The following is a 12,887-nucleotide window of genomic DNA, read 5'->3' on the forward strand; positions in this document are numbered from 1 at the left end:
ACTTTCTGAACCCCTAGCAAAGTAACTCAGACACTGTATTTGATTTTGGTACCTTGCATCTTGTGTATTAGGAAGGAGAAAAGGAATAACAAAATGCTGAAACAAGGACACAGAACGACCCCTTGCAATAATGAGACTCACAAGACACTATGTTGGAAATGAATTTTACAAGTTTGGAGGAGTGGAGGAGGTGGGGGAGGGAAGGAATAGTAGGAAAAAACAAAGGAGGTGGTAACAATGTTCGACAAAAACTGTACTCATTACCTTACTCATGTAACTGTAACCCCTCTGTACAGCATCTTTACAATAAAATAAAATTTTATAAAAAGAAGAGTTAAAGAGGCTGGGGGTTTAGCCCAGTGGAAGGGCGCCTGCCCGGTGTGTGCAAGGCCCTGGGTTCGGTCCTCAGCCCTGGGGGGGAAAAAAAGAAGAAGAAGACTTAAACTAGAAGAGTGGTTCATTATGGAGGTACCCAGAGTAATGGTTACTAAAATTTCTGATTTCCAAAAGAAAGTTGAGTTTTCCTTATAATTTTATGTATACATCAAAGTGTGGCCACACTGAGCCACTGTTATGAATGAGAGCACAGAGAATTCTTGAACTCAAAGTTCCTAGATGCTAGTTAAGATTCAAACTTGTAATCAGCCCAGATGCCCCTCAATGATACATGGGTAATAAAAATGTACGCTATGGAGTTTGATTCATTAGAAAGAATAGTATTGCTACCGGCACAACTATATTTATTGCAGCATTATTTACCATAGCTAAGATACCGAACCAACCCAGATGCCCCTCAGTAGATGAATGGATCAAGAAAATGTGGTATATATATACACAATGGAATTCTATGCCTCCATCAGAAAGAATGACATTGCCCCACTTGTTAGGAAATGGAAAGACTTGGAAAAAATTATATTAAGTGAAGTAAGCCAGGTCCAAAGAAACATAGGTCCCATGGTTTCCCTTATTTGCAATAACCAGTGTATGTCTGAGTCAAGCAGAAAAGGTCAGATAAGTTTACATTAGGGAAATGAACCCCAAGATAAGTGTTCAAATGTTTTTTTTCTTTCATGCAATTGTTTCTAACATATTTATAAGATAATTTCTTTGTTGCTTTGTATGCCCCTCCTCTGCGGTATAACCCCTGCTTTCACTGTATTTGATGTTGGTATAATTTGTGGAGGGGAAGGGAAAAAACAAATCGTTTAAATAGGGATACCTATTTAAATAGGTGGACCCATTGCAACAATGAGATGTACAAGTCATTATGTCGAAAAACGAACTTTACAACTTTGGGGGGAGGGTGTATGGGAAGGAGATACAAAAGAGGAGGCAACAATGCTTGATAAGAAATGTACTTGTTATCTTGCCCATGTAATTACAACCCCTGTGTATGGTATTTTCACAATAAAAAAAAGAATAGTATTGTAGTGTTTGTAAAGAAATGGAGAGACCTGGGGAAAAAAATACCTCATGTGAAATAAGTCAGGCCCAGAGGAAAAAAGATTGCATTTTTTCCTCTCATATGTAGAAGCTAGAATGATCTTATTACCTAATAAGTAAATACATTAGGTGGTACTCAAGTGTATAAAGGAATATTGACTTAAATATGGTAGATTCAAGGGAGAACTTAGAAATGCAAAAAGTTCAAAGAAATGAATACCAAGAAACAGGTATTTTGAGAGGGGTGAGGTGGAGCCAAGAGGGGAGGGGAAGACAAAGGAAGTGGAGAAGGATGGAGAATACAGTCAAGAATTAAATGTCTATCCTACAAAATTAAGAACACTCTGAGAGAGGCCGGGCACCGGTGGCTCATGTCTGTAATCCTAGCTACTCAGGAGGCTGAGATCTGAGGATGGCGGTTCAAAGCCAGCCCGGGAAGGAAAGTCCATGAGACTCTTATCTCCAATAAACCACTCAAAAACTGGAAGTGGCACTTGGGCTCAAGTGGTAGAGCACTCACCTTGAGCTGAAGAGCTGAGGGACAACGCCCAAGCCCAGAGTTCAAGCCCCATGACTGACCAAAAAAGAAAAGAACAGTGAGAGAAGTTGCGGGAGAGGAAGGATGGATGAGAATGCTGAAAGGGGTGACACTGATAAAGATCCATTATATTCTTTTTGTTTTTCAGGTAAGGGGTAGGTTTATTCATCGTTCTGGCTGGCACCAGGCCATGTTGGCCCTCCACGTGGCAGGAAAGGCCTGGGAACGAGAGAGAACTGGGAAAGAGAGAGCTGAGAAAGAGAAGAGAGCTAGAAAAGAGAGAAAATAGCTAGAAAAGAGAAGAGCTAGAGAAGAGCTCAAAAAGAGCTAGAAAGAGCACAGAGAGAGCTAGAAAAGAGAAGGGAGCTGGGAAAGAGAGGAGAAGGGAAGAGCTGAGAAAGAGCTAGAAAAGAGCAGAGAGAGCAAGATGCATTATATTCTTAAACTGCTTTGTTAAATGGTAAATCCTTTCTAAAACTAAAGATAATAAAATAATAAGAAAGTCAACCTTATAAGCAGGCTTTTAAAAGAAAAAATATGGCAGGTTAATTTCTTTCTGCATGCAAGTATATGTACAAATTTTCAAACATATGACATACCTTCAAATAATTCTAATCCAGTAAAATTTTCAAACTTGTCAGTCAAACTAATATTCTCTATTCTTGAGGTAGTAGAAAGGTATAAGTGAGGCAGAAAAATTAAGGTGGGGAAGTATTTCTCTCAACTACAGAAATGCCTTCTAAATTAGCTCAAAACCTGTGAGAAATAACTGGTAAAGCAATGAGACAGAACTTCCCTTCCCTGTTAGCATACCCACAAAAAAGTAGGTCACATTAAATTTCATTACTCATGGACACCCTATTTGTAAATCATTGACTGGCTGAAATATTTTGTAACTCCCAAATCAATTTTCATTGCCTTCCATAGTCATTTTTTTACATATATAGAACAGTCAAATGTTTGAGTCTCCCAATGCCCACATTGAAGCTGAACAAGGCCAAGTAAATAGATGCTTTTTGGAGGGATGGGTTCTTGTGGTCAATTTACTGTCAGTTTTTAACAATGTTGTGTTTTTGCTTGGTAATATGCCCTCCATTTGTACTGAATGGATGTTTATTATTCCCAAGGACAAAAAGGCTGTTGCAGGAATTTATATTTATGCCAAGCTTTGCTCAGATGTGAGCTATCCTGCTATTGGCCACAACGTTAATGCTAATGAATATATATATATATAGATATATATGTCTTTAAATAAAAACACACAAAGTTTTACATTTAATCATTGATGTAACTATGATCATAGGTTCATAAGAACCTAACTAGGAACAATGCTTTAGTGTCAACTAATTCATATCTAAGTGGTGAGTTGAATAACAAGAATTGACTCTAACTGCTGTATCATTTAAAAAAAATATTGTAAAGTCACATGTGGCATAGGACTTGGGACCCTAAGGTTTATCAGAAAATAATAGAGAAAAAGTGCCTGAGAATTTTGATACAAAATTCAAAGTTAAAGTGTGTTTTGAGGAAATACATGGTGAAAAGAGTTGGTATTAGACAACTGAGAGTAGTCATGGTGGAAATTCAGTCCTGATCATGGCTCATAGACCCTACCTTCCTGCACTACAATTTGAATCACCTTTACCATTAGAGACAGATAAAGCTTGAAGAATAGAGGCAAATTACCTTCAAAATGGAAGGCACAGCAAAGTTTATACACCTGGAAGGTATTACTAGGCTTTTAGTTTTTTCACTGTTTTGGAAGATTAATATTGAAATTACCTTGCCCCCAACAAATAGTCTATTGAAGACTTTAAATATATAAATACATAAAGCAGGTTTTTTTTGGGTCCGGTTGTGGGGCCTGAATTCTGGGCCTGGGCACTGTCTCTCAGCTCTTCAGCTCAAGGCTAGCGCTCTACCACTTGAGCCACAGTGCCACTTCCGGTTTTTTCTTTTTGCTTATGTGGTGCTGAGGAATCGAACCTAGGGCCTCAGGCATGCAAGGCAAGCACTCTACCACTGAGCCACCTTCCCAGCCCCCATAAAGCAGTTTTTACTACCATGATAAAAGAAACTCAAGGTTCACAAAATGAACATCTTTTTGTTTTTGCTGGTTGTGGAACTTGAACTCTGGGCCTGGGTACTGTCCCTCAGCTCTTCAGCTCAAGGCAAGTGCTCTACCACTTGAGCCACAGTGCCACTTCTGGCTTTTTTCTGCTTATGTGGTGCTGAGGAATTGAACCCAGGGCTCATGGATATGAGGCAAGCACTCTACCACTAAGCCATCTTCCCAGCCCCAAAATAAACATCTTGAAATCTGAATTTTCTTATTGACCAAAGTCTTTTCTCAGAATAGATGGCAAACTAATTTCAGAAATCACCTTTTTGAAATGTGCCACAATTAATAACCATTCTGAGTCAAAAACTGTTTTTGATGTCTATATTCCAGTTCTGGAATATATAAACAATATTTTATATTGCCAACCATTAACCATTTATCTTCAGAATCCTCAAAGCATGGTTCCTGCAACACGTCACTTAAATAGCTTCCTTACAGATGACATTGTCTAATAAAATGTCAAGCAAGAAACATCTACTTTTAATATTGTTGAGCTTCAGTAAACACACTTCTGATAACAATAGGAATAAGAAAGGCATTTGGGAGAAACTTTTAATTTTCATAAATGAGATTTCTATGGAAGTCTCCTTGATTTTCACCTCCCCAAACAAAAACATTCACATTTTTTTCCAGTTATCTTTTGTGTCCTTCCCTTGTGGAGTTTTTGGCTGAGTAATTTTACAGCACTAATGCTATTAAAGCTTACACTCATGACCCCATTGTGACACAAAGCCAATAATGCACATGTGGAATGCAAGCAAGCAACTGATAATCTTGTCTTCTAACTGCATTTGAACTTAACCTATTGAAATAGTTCTTACAGAATGTATGACAGTTTTGTGTCATGGGGGCAGGACACCATCTTAGGAAAGTAAATTCTTTGAAAGATTGTAATATGGTAGTAATTGATTGAGAAAAATTCACTAACACATAATGAAGTAAACTGTTTAAACCCTATGGATAAGTCATCAAAAACAAGACATCTATCAACTGGAGTACTGTAGCTTTTGACTTCATTCATAAATGATGTTTAGACTAGAGAAAATGAAAAATTATAAACCAAAGAGTTTGCATTTAGAAACATGGATAAATACTCTGAAACAAATATTTTATCTCACTAATGCAAGAATCCTATGACATTATGATGACTAGAGTTTGTGTATATTGAACCACATCCATTATAAAATTGTAGGTTCTCCTGAAATCCAATTTAGAAACCTGAAATAGAAAATTCTTGTCTTCATTTTACCTATGAGGAAATAAAATTTCAGAGGGCTTTAGAATATGAGATTCTAGGACAGAATTTATGATAAATGTCTCTCATCCCACCTCCATAAATGTCAGACAAATCCAAGAATTGCTCTATATTTTTTTCTTTTTTTTTTTTTTTTTTTGTTTCTGTTTTTTTGGTCGGTCAGGGGCTTGAACTCCGAGCTTGAGTGCTGTCCCTGTGCTCTTCAGCTTAAGGTGAGCGCTCTACCGCTTGAGCCACAGCAGCACTTCCGGTTTTCTAGTGGTTTATTAGAGATAAGAGTCTCACAGACTTTCCTGCCAGGGCTGGATTTGAACTGGGATCCTCATATCTCAGCCTCCTGAGTAGCTAGGATTACAGGTGTGAACCACTGGCACCCCACTTGCTCTATATTTCTTCATTCTGCATAACTCACAGATTTCAAAACAAGGAGATATTGATATATTGGGAAAAACTACAGAATACTTGTAAGCAGCAGTAGTTACATGGGTACAAATATATGTAATATACCAAATATTTTTGCAACATTGAAGTCCTTGGTGAGCACATACAAAACAAAACTCATTTGGATCTCTTATTGAACATATTTTATTAATTTTTCAATTCAGAAAATATATATAACATTACAAAACTATATAAATAATTAATACTTTAGTATTAATGGGCACAATCAATACAGATACACACACAGAGAGAGAGAGAGAGAGAGAGAGAGAGAGAGAGAGACAAAATGCCAAACATTAAACTTACAGATTGGAATTTTGTAACTTCCATATTGTACTGAAAGGGAAATTACAATGAAATAAAAAATTAGACCATTCTGCAAGGATTCCAAATAAACAGTTCTTACACATTACTTGTCTGTTATCTTGATGTATTTGTGACTAGTTGGGTCATTTGGTTTTCATTAGGATAAAAACACTATCTTGTTCTTAAAATCTCAGGGAAAATTACAAGTGTGCGATTGAAGGAGGTATAGGTATATTTCGATCAACCTTTATTTGTTTAGTTTTCAAACACTATGTCATGTTACCAAATAATAATGGATTTTGAAAATATACTAAGACGTTACAGCAATATGTGTGTATACATGTGTATATGTGCATGTAGGGTGTGTGTATGTGTGTGTGTGTGTCCAACTAAATTTGGTCCCATGCTTTTTCTTCAGAACTACATGATCTCACTCTTCCTCCTGACTAGACAGGAATCAAATGTTACCATTTATTATTTCATAACTCACTTTTCTATTGGAAGACTACACCTCCTCCAGCTGCAAACTTGCCAGTACTGAATGCTAGAACAGTCAGGAATGTTTATTGCACATTTCTGTAGCATTTCATTTTCATTAATGCAAACATTTCCTTTTTGTTTGTTTGTTTGTTTTTTGTTTTTTGGTCCAGTCGTGGGGCCTGAACTCTGGGCCTGGGCATTGTCCCTCAGCTCTTCAGCTCAAGGCTAGCGCTCTACCACTTGAGCCACAGCACCACTTCTGGCTTTTTACTTTTTGCTTATGTGGTGCTGAGGAATCGAACTCAGGGCCTCAGGCATGCAAGGCAAGCGCTCTACCACTGAGCCACCTTCCCAGCCCTAATGCAAACATTTCTTACAATCTATCCTAATGATGTACATGTACAATTTAAATAATAAAGCCTACAACATAATGTGAACTTTGATGAACTGTCTTAGTGTGAGAAAGCCATAATGCAGCATTTATTTTTTCTTTTATAGAATTCTTTTTAATTCTAAGACCTAGGTTTAAGCTCAGATGAAATGTTTCATCAACACCTATTTCTCTATTAATTCTGAAATAAGCTAGATAACTTATATCACCTAGCAGTTCTTAATTCAATTTTCACTAATTAATTCTAGACCTGGAACCATGAGACAGGATAAAAATTAGCTAAGAACAATTGCAAAGGCAGATAGCCACTTTGTTTACAGGAATCTCAGAAGAACATGGACAGTGGTACCGATTGGCCCACAAAACAAAGTTAAGTACTAACCTTTCAGTTAGGAAAGGAAAATTGTTAGGAAAATTGTTGTTTTTGTTCTTATGATGCTAAAGAAAATGAACCCCAAGATAGGGACAGAAGAGTTTTTTTTCTTTGTTGCTGTTGTTTTTAACATACTATGTGATTTTTTTGTTTCTTTTGCATGTTCTTCCCCCATGGTATAACCCCTGTTGTCACTGTATTTGATTCTGGTGCCCTGCATAACAAAATTCTGAAACAGGATACAGATTGGCCGCTGTAACAATGAGATGTAGAAGTTACTTTATTGAAAGCAAACTTTACAACTTTGGGGGTGGTGAGGGACTGGGAGGTGGGGAAGGAAGGGATGGTAGGGGAAAAACAAAGGAGGGGTAACAATGCTCAATAGGAAATATACTCATTACCTTAATCATGTAACTGTAACCCCTCTATACAGTATCTTTACAATAAAAAAATTGAAAAAATACCTACTAAGACAAATTTGCCCAATAAACCTCCTAATCCTGCTTATTTCTGTTCCGATCCACATTCTCCCACACTGCATCCCTATAAATTAGGCTGTGGTTGGTATCACCTATCATTCCTATTTTTATGTGTTTCAATGCATTTCAGAGAAGAATGTTTCCCAAGTCTTCAGAATTATAATCTAGGACAGAATTCCCTCCACAACAACTACACAGGCCTGAGACTTGCAAAGTGTCTAAGTAAAACCATATTGTACCCAATTATGCTCATCTTCTAAAGAAGTCTCAACTGTGTCCACCACTGATAGTAAAATAAATCTTGCTATTGTTTCTAACATATTCATAAGACGATTTCTTTGTTGCTTTGTATGTCCCTCCCCCATGTTATAACGCCTGTTTTCACTGTATTTGATGTTGGTATAATTTGTGGAGGGGAAGGGAAAAACAAATTGTTTAAATAGGGATACAGGTGGACCCATTGCAACAATATGTACAAGTCCTTATATGGAAAAACGAACTGTACAACTTTGGTGGGGTGGGGGGGTGGGAATCAGGTAGGGGGGCAGTGGGGAGGAGTATGGGAAGGGGAAACAAAGGAGGAAGCAACAATACTTTATAAGAAATGTACTTGTTATTTTGCCCATGTAATTGTAACCCCTCTGTACGATATTTTCACAATTAAAAAAAATTCTCACTGAGAAAAGAAAATACATTTTCTTCTCAAAGCATTTGGAAAGCAGATTATGACTTAAAGCAAAGCTGTTAACAATTCCTGGGGAGCTGACCAGACCTGTATATATATATATATATATATATATATATATATATATATATACACACACACACATATATATATATACATACATACAGATACATATGAAAGATATTGTACAGAGGGGTTACAGTGACATGAATAAGGTAATGAGTACATTTCTTGTAGAGAACAGTTACCCCTTCCTTTGTTTTTCTCCTACCATCCTTTCCCTTCCCACCTCTCCAACTTCTCCCTCTCCCACCCCAGAAGTTGTAAATTTCATTTGCAACATATTTTCTTGTACATCTCCTTACAATGGGTCAACCTGTATCCTTGTTTCAGCATTTTGTTATTTCCCTTCCCCTCCCCAAATTAGAAAAATGTATATATAAGATGCAGGACACCAGAATCAAATGCAGTGAAAACAGGGGTTATGTCATCAGGGAAGAACATGCAAAAGAAACAAAAAAAATCACATGGTACATTATAAATCCATTAAAAACACCAGCAAGAAAGATAAAAATTCTTGTATCCTTATCTTGGGGTTCATTTCGCTTAGCATCATGTTATATGGTCACATGTACATAGCTTCTGACTTTTTCTGCTTGTCCTAGACATACACTAGTTATTGCAGATAAGGGAAACCAAAGGACCTATGTTTCTTTGGGCCTGGCTTACTTCACTTAATATAATTTTTTTCCAAGTCTTTCCATTTCCTGACAAGTGGGGCAATGCCATTCTTTCTGATGGAGGCCATAGAATTCCACTGTATGTATATGTATATATATATATGTATATACATATATATATATATATATACATATACATACATTTTCTTTATCTATTCATCTACTGAGGGGCATCTGGGCTGGTTCCATATCTTAGCAGACCTATTTTTTAATTAATCTATTTATTTATTCTTGCCAGTCCTGGGACTTGAACTCTGGGCCTGGGTGCTGTTTCTGTGCTACTTTTGTTTAAGGCTAGTGCTCTACCCCTTGAGCCACAGCTTCATTTGTTTTCTAGTTTTTTTTTTTTTTTTGATTAATTGGAGATTAGTCTCAGAGCCTTTCCTGCTTGGGCTGACTTCAAACTGTGATCCTCAGATCTCAGGCTCCTGAGTAACTACCAGACCTGTATTTAAAGAGAAAGCGGACTCGAATGGGTCCAGTATTTTCTTAAACCAGTGTACAGGAATCTGGATAGTATTGCATGGAGCACTACAGTAGGAATTTGAGTTTAGCACAGGTCATATCCCAACATTTTGACATTCCTTTAGTGTCACCTGGGAAGGAAATGAAGATGGAGCTGCTTTTTCTTTAGTCCAATGTATTGACCAAAGTATATTTTCAAGCACAAAACAAAGACTTCTTTTATGTCCTGTGATGATTTATCATAACTAAAATGAATTAGGTAGTCACACAGTTGATAACCATGTTTGAATGAATGTGTTTCTCAGGCAAATATATTGTTGATATAGTGTTGATACAACAGAATGTGTTTTTCAATGTCTGTATTTTTGTTAAGAAGGTTTTCATTCTAGGGACAGAGTAATAGCCATGAAATGTGACCTTGCAATGACAATTTTTAATGCATGGTGTCAGCAACTGAAGCAATGTATGACAACTTCCCTTCCTTTATTGCCATATATAATAGAGTGTTTATGTTGTGCTGGTGTTTATCTAAATGTTGAGGTTGTCTGTAGGTTAAAGCTGTTTTTTAAAGAGGTCAGATATAATTTTGACTGAAGGTAAAGCCTCTAATAAATTCTAGTGTTAATGGAAAAGAGAAAGGATTCCTTAAAATTAACTAAGTACCAAAGTATTTCTTGCTTTCAGAAACCAAAATAATGACTAGTTAAACACACATTTGAACATCTTTGAAGATACAAATAAATATTTCAGTTTCTTTTTTAATCCTCTTTTTACTTCTGCTTTTGCTTCTATAAGAATTTTCTTGTCCCTATCAATTCTTAATTACATAGTTTGGCATCCTGCATTTAAATTACTGGTATTTATTCTAAAGCAAATTACTTCAATCCTGCTAATTTTAAAAGATTCAAGAAACCACTTTTGCTTTCTTTTTTAATGGTCTCTTCTTGGTTATTTACTGTTTTTTTTCCTCTGGCAATGCTGTCCTTTGACTGATGGGACAGTTTGGTTGGGGTGGTGAGGGAGAATGACTAAAGGAGTGACATTGATCAAGATTCATTATACATACAAACTGACATGTTGTGTTAAAACCCTTTGCATGTTGAATTGAAACCCTATGCACAGCTACTTAAGGATAATAAAATAAACAATACAGGATGGAAAAAGGAAGTTGGGGCAGCACAGTGGAAATGCAGAGAAGCAGGGCTGTAATTGTCCTGTTGTTGAAGTACAGTATTGTTTTTCTTGATCTCACTTGTTTTCTGTTTTACTAGTTCACCAAGACTGACTCTTCTGATTAGAAGCAAACTATGACCATATAAACAGGAGTTGTTTATGATTTCTATGAACCTCCATTTGAAACCGGCATTTATTAACCTGTACCAGAAACATTACTGCCATGCACAAAGCTATGACCAACTTTTCCTTCCAGCAATAATAAGAAACTTAAACCTGGAAATAGGTTCTCATAGGTGAAACGTAAGAATAACTCATCTAGAAACAGAAGAGTGACAGGGAGGAATGTGATTTTCTCCATTTATCTCTGAAAGTGTATCAGTACCTTACCTTCTACCCATCTTTAAACATAGGGTATCTATAGGAGATTCAAACTAATACAACTAAATATATTACAAGATTTCCCAGTGGGGTACAAATAACTTTTCAGTAGCAGAGATTTTGAAAGTTAAATACCAAGTCAGCCTTTGTGGCACATTTCTGTAATACTAGTTACTTGGGTGGAAAAGGCAGAAAGATCGGAAGAAGCAGGGTGTTATTGGTTCATGACTATAACCCTACCTATGTAGGAGTTTGAGATGTAAGGATTCAGGTTTGAAGCAAGCTTGGCAGGAAAGTCCATGAGTCAGTTATTTCGAATTAACAAACTAATAGAAGTGGAGCTAGGTTTCCGGTGTAGAGAGTTAGCCTAGAGCCAAAATCTAAGGGATAATGCTACTTCTTGAGTTCAAGAACCAGTAAGGGCACCAGAACAACAACAACAGCAACAACAAAAAGATTGGAAGTTTAAAGCCAAAGCTTTGAGAAAATTTTACTTTTGTCTCAAAAACAAAATACAAATGAAAGAGCTGGAGCCTGAGTATCAAGTGGTAGAAGGCTTGCCTAGCAAGTATGAAAGCTGAATGAATAGATGTCAACTCAGTTTCTCTGTTTAGTATAATGAACATTCCTCAGTATTGGTATTATCTTCAGAGACAAGCTCTTTAATCTCTAGCAAGCCTCTTTAACAATGTCCTGCAATTTAAATCTATTCTCTGCTATAAGTGCTTAAAGTAAGCCTGATGTGGGGGGAAGATTATAAATAACAGAGCTGTCTAGATAAAATCACCAGGCTGTGATTTATTTACATAGATTTCCTCCCCTTTTAAAACGCCTGTGCAGTCATAGTACACTTTTGATATTTTTCAAGTCACTAAATAAGGAATTACTAAGCACTTTTTCATTTGCAATTGCTTCTCAAAAGTTATGTAAGTTCCTAATATATGTATGTGTATCATATGTGTGCATATAGGAATCTGAAATGTTCTTGTGACATTATTTAAAATGTAACATAATAGCCTCTATTTGCCCCAATATGGACAAACAGGAAAATTAAAAATTAATGAAAGGTACCACTGAATTCTTTGATTGGAGGCATATAAAGAGAATCTTGCCTCTAAAATGAATTTGTTATTTATGAGTCTATAAAATATGCTTTCTTCCAAAACACCAAGTAAAAAAATATATAGGTAGAAAGACTTATATGAATGTTCTTAAATGTATATTTGTGCTATTAGAGATTACTTGTGGTGCTCTAAATGATATGTACTGTGTTATATAGTATACATTTTGAATTAGGTTCTCAAAGCAATGGATTACCTAAGTGATTAAGAATTTCCTGTGTTAGAAACAAACTATACAACTTGGGAGGAATGTACGTTGGGTGGGAAAAAACAGAGAAAACGAGTGACACTGTTTGAAAAGAAATGTACTCATTACCTAACTTATGTAGCTGTAACCCCTCTGTTTACTTTTACAATAAAAAAATTCCTATCAAGTCCAAATGAGAAATCTCAACCCCAGTGTGAGAAGCAATTAGCAGTAATCACCACTAGCCTGTGATGTTCATACCACAAGAACTCAAATTCCAAAGGCAGTCATACATTGTGCATATAAA

Source organism: Dipodomys ordii, unplaced genomic scaffold (genome assembly GCF_000151885.1).
Source record: "Dipodomys ordii isolate 6190 unplaced genomic scaffold, Dord_2.0 Scaffold22, whole genome shotgun sequence".
Lineage (NCBI taxonomy): Eukaryota > Metazoa > Chordata > Mammalia > Rodentia > Heteromyidae > Dipodomys > Dipodomys ordii.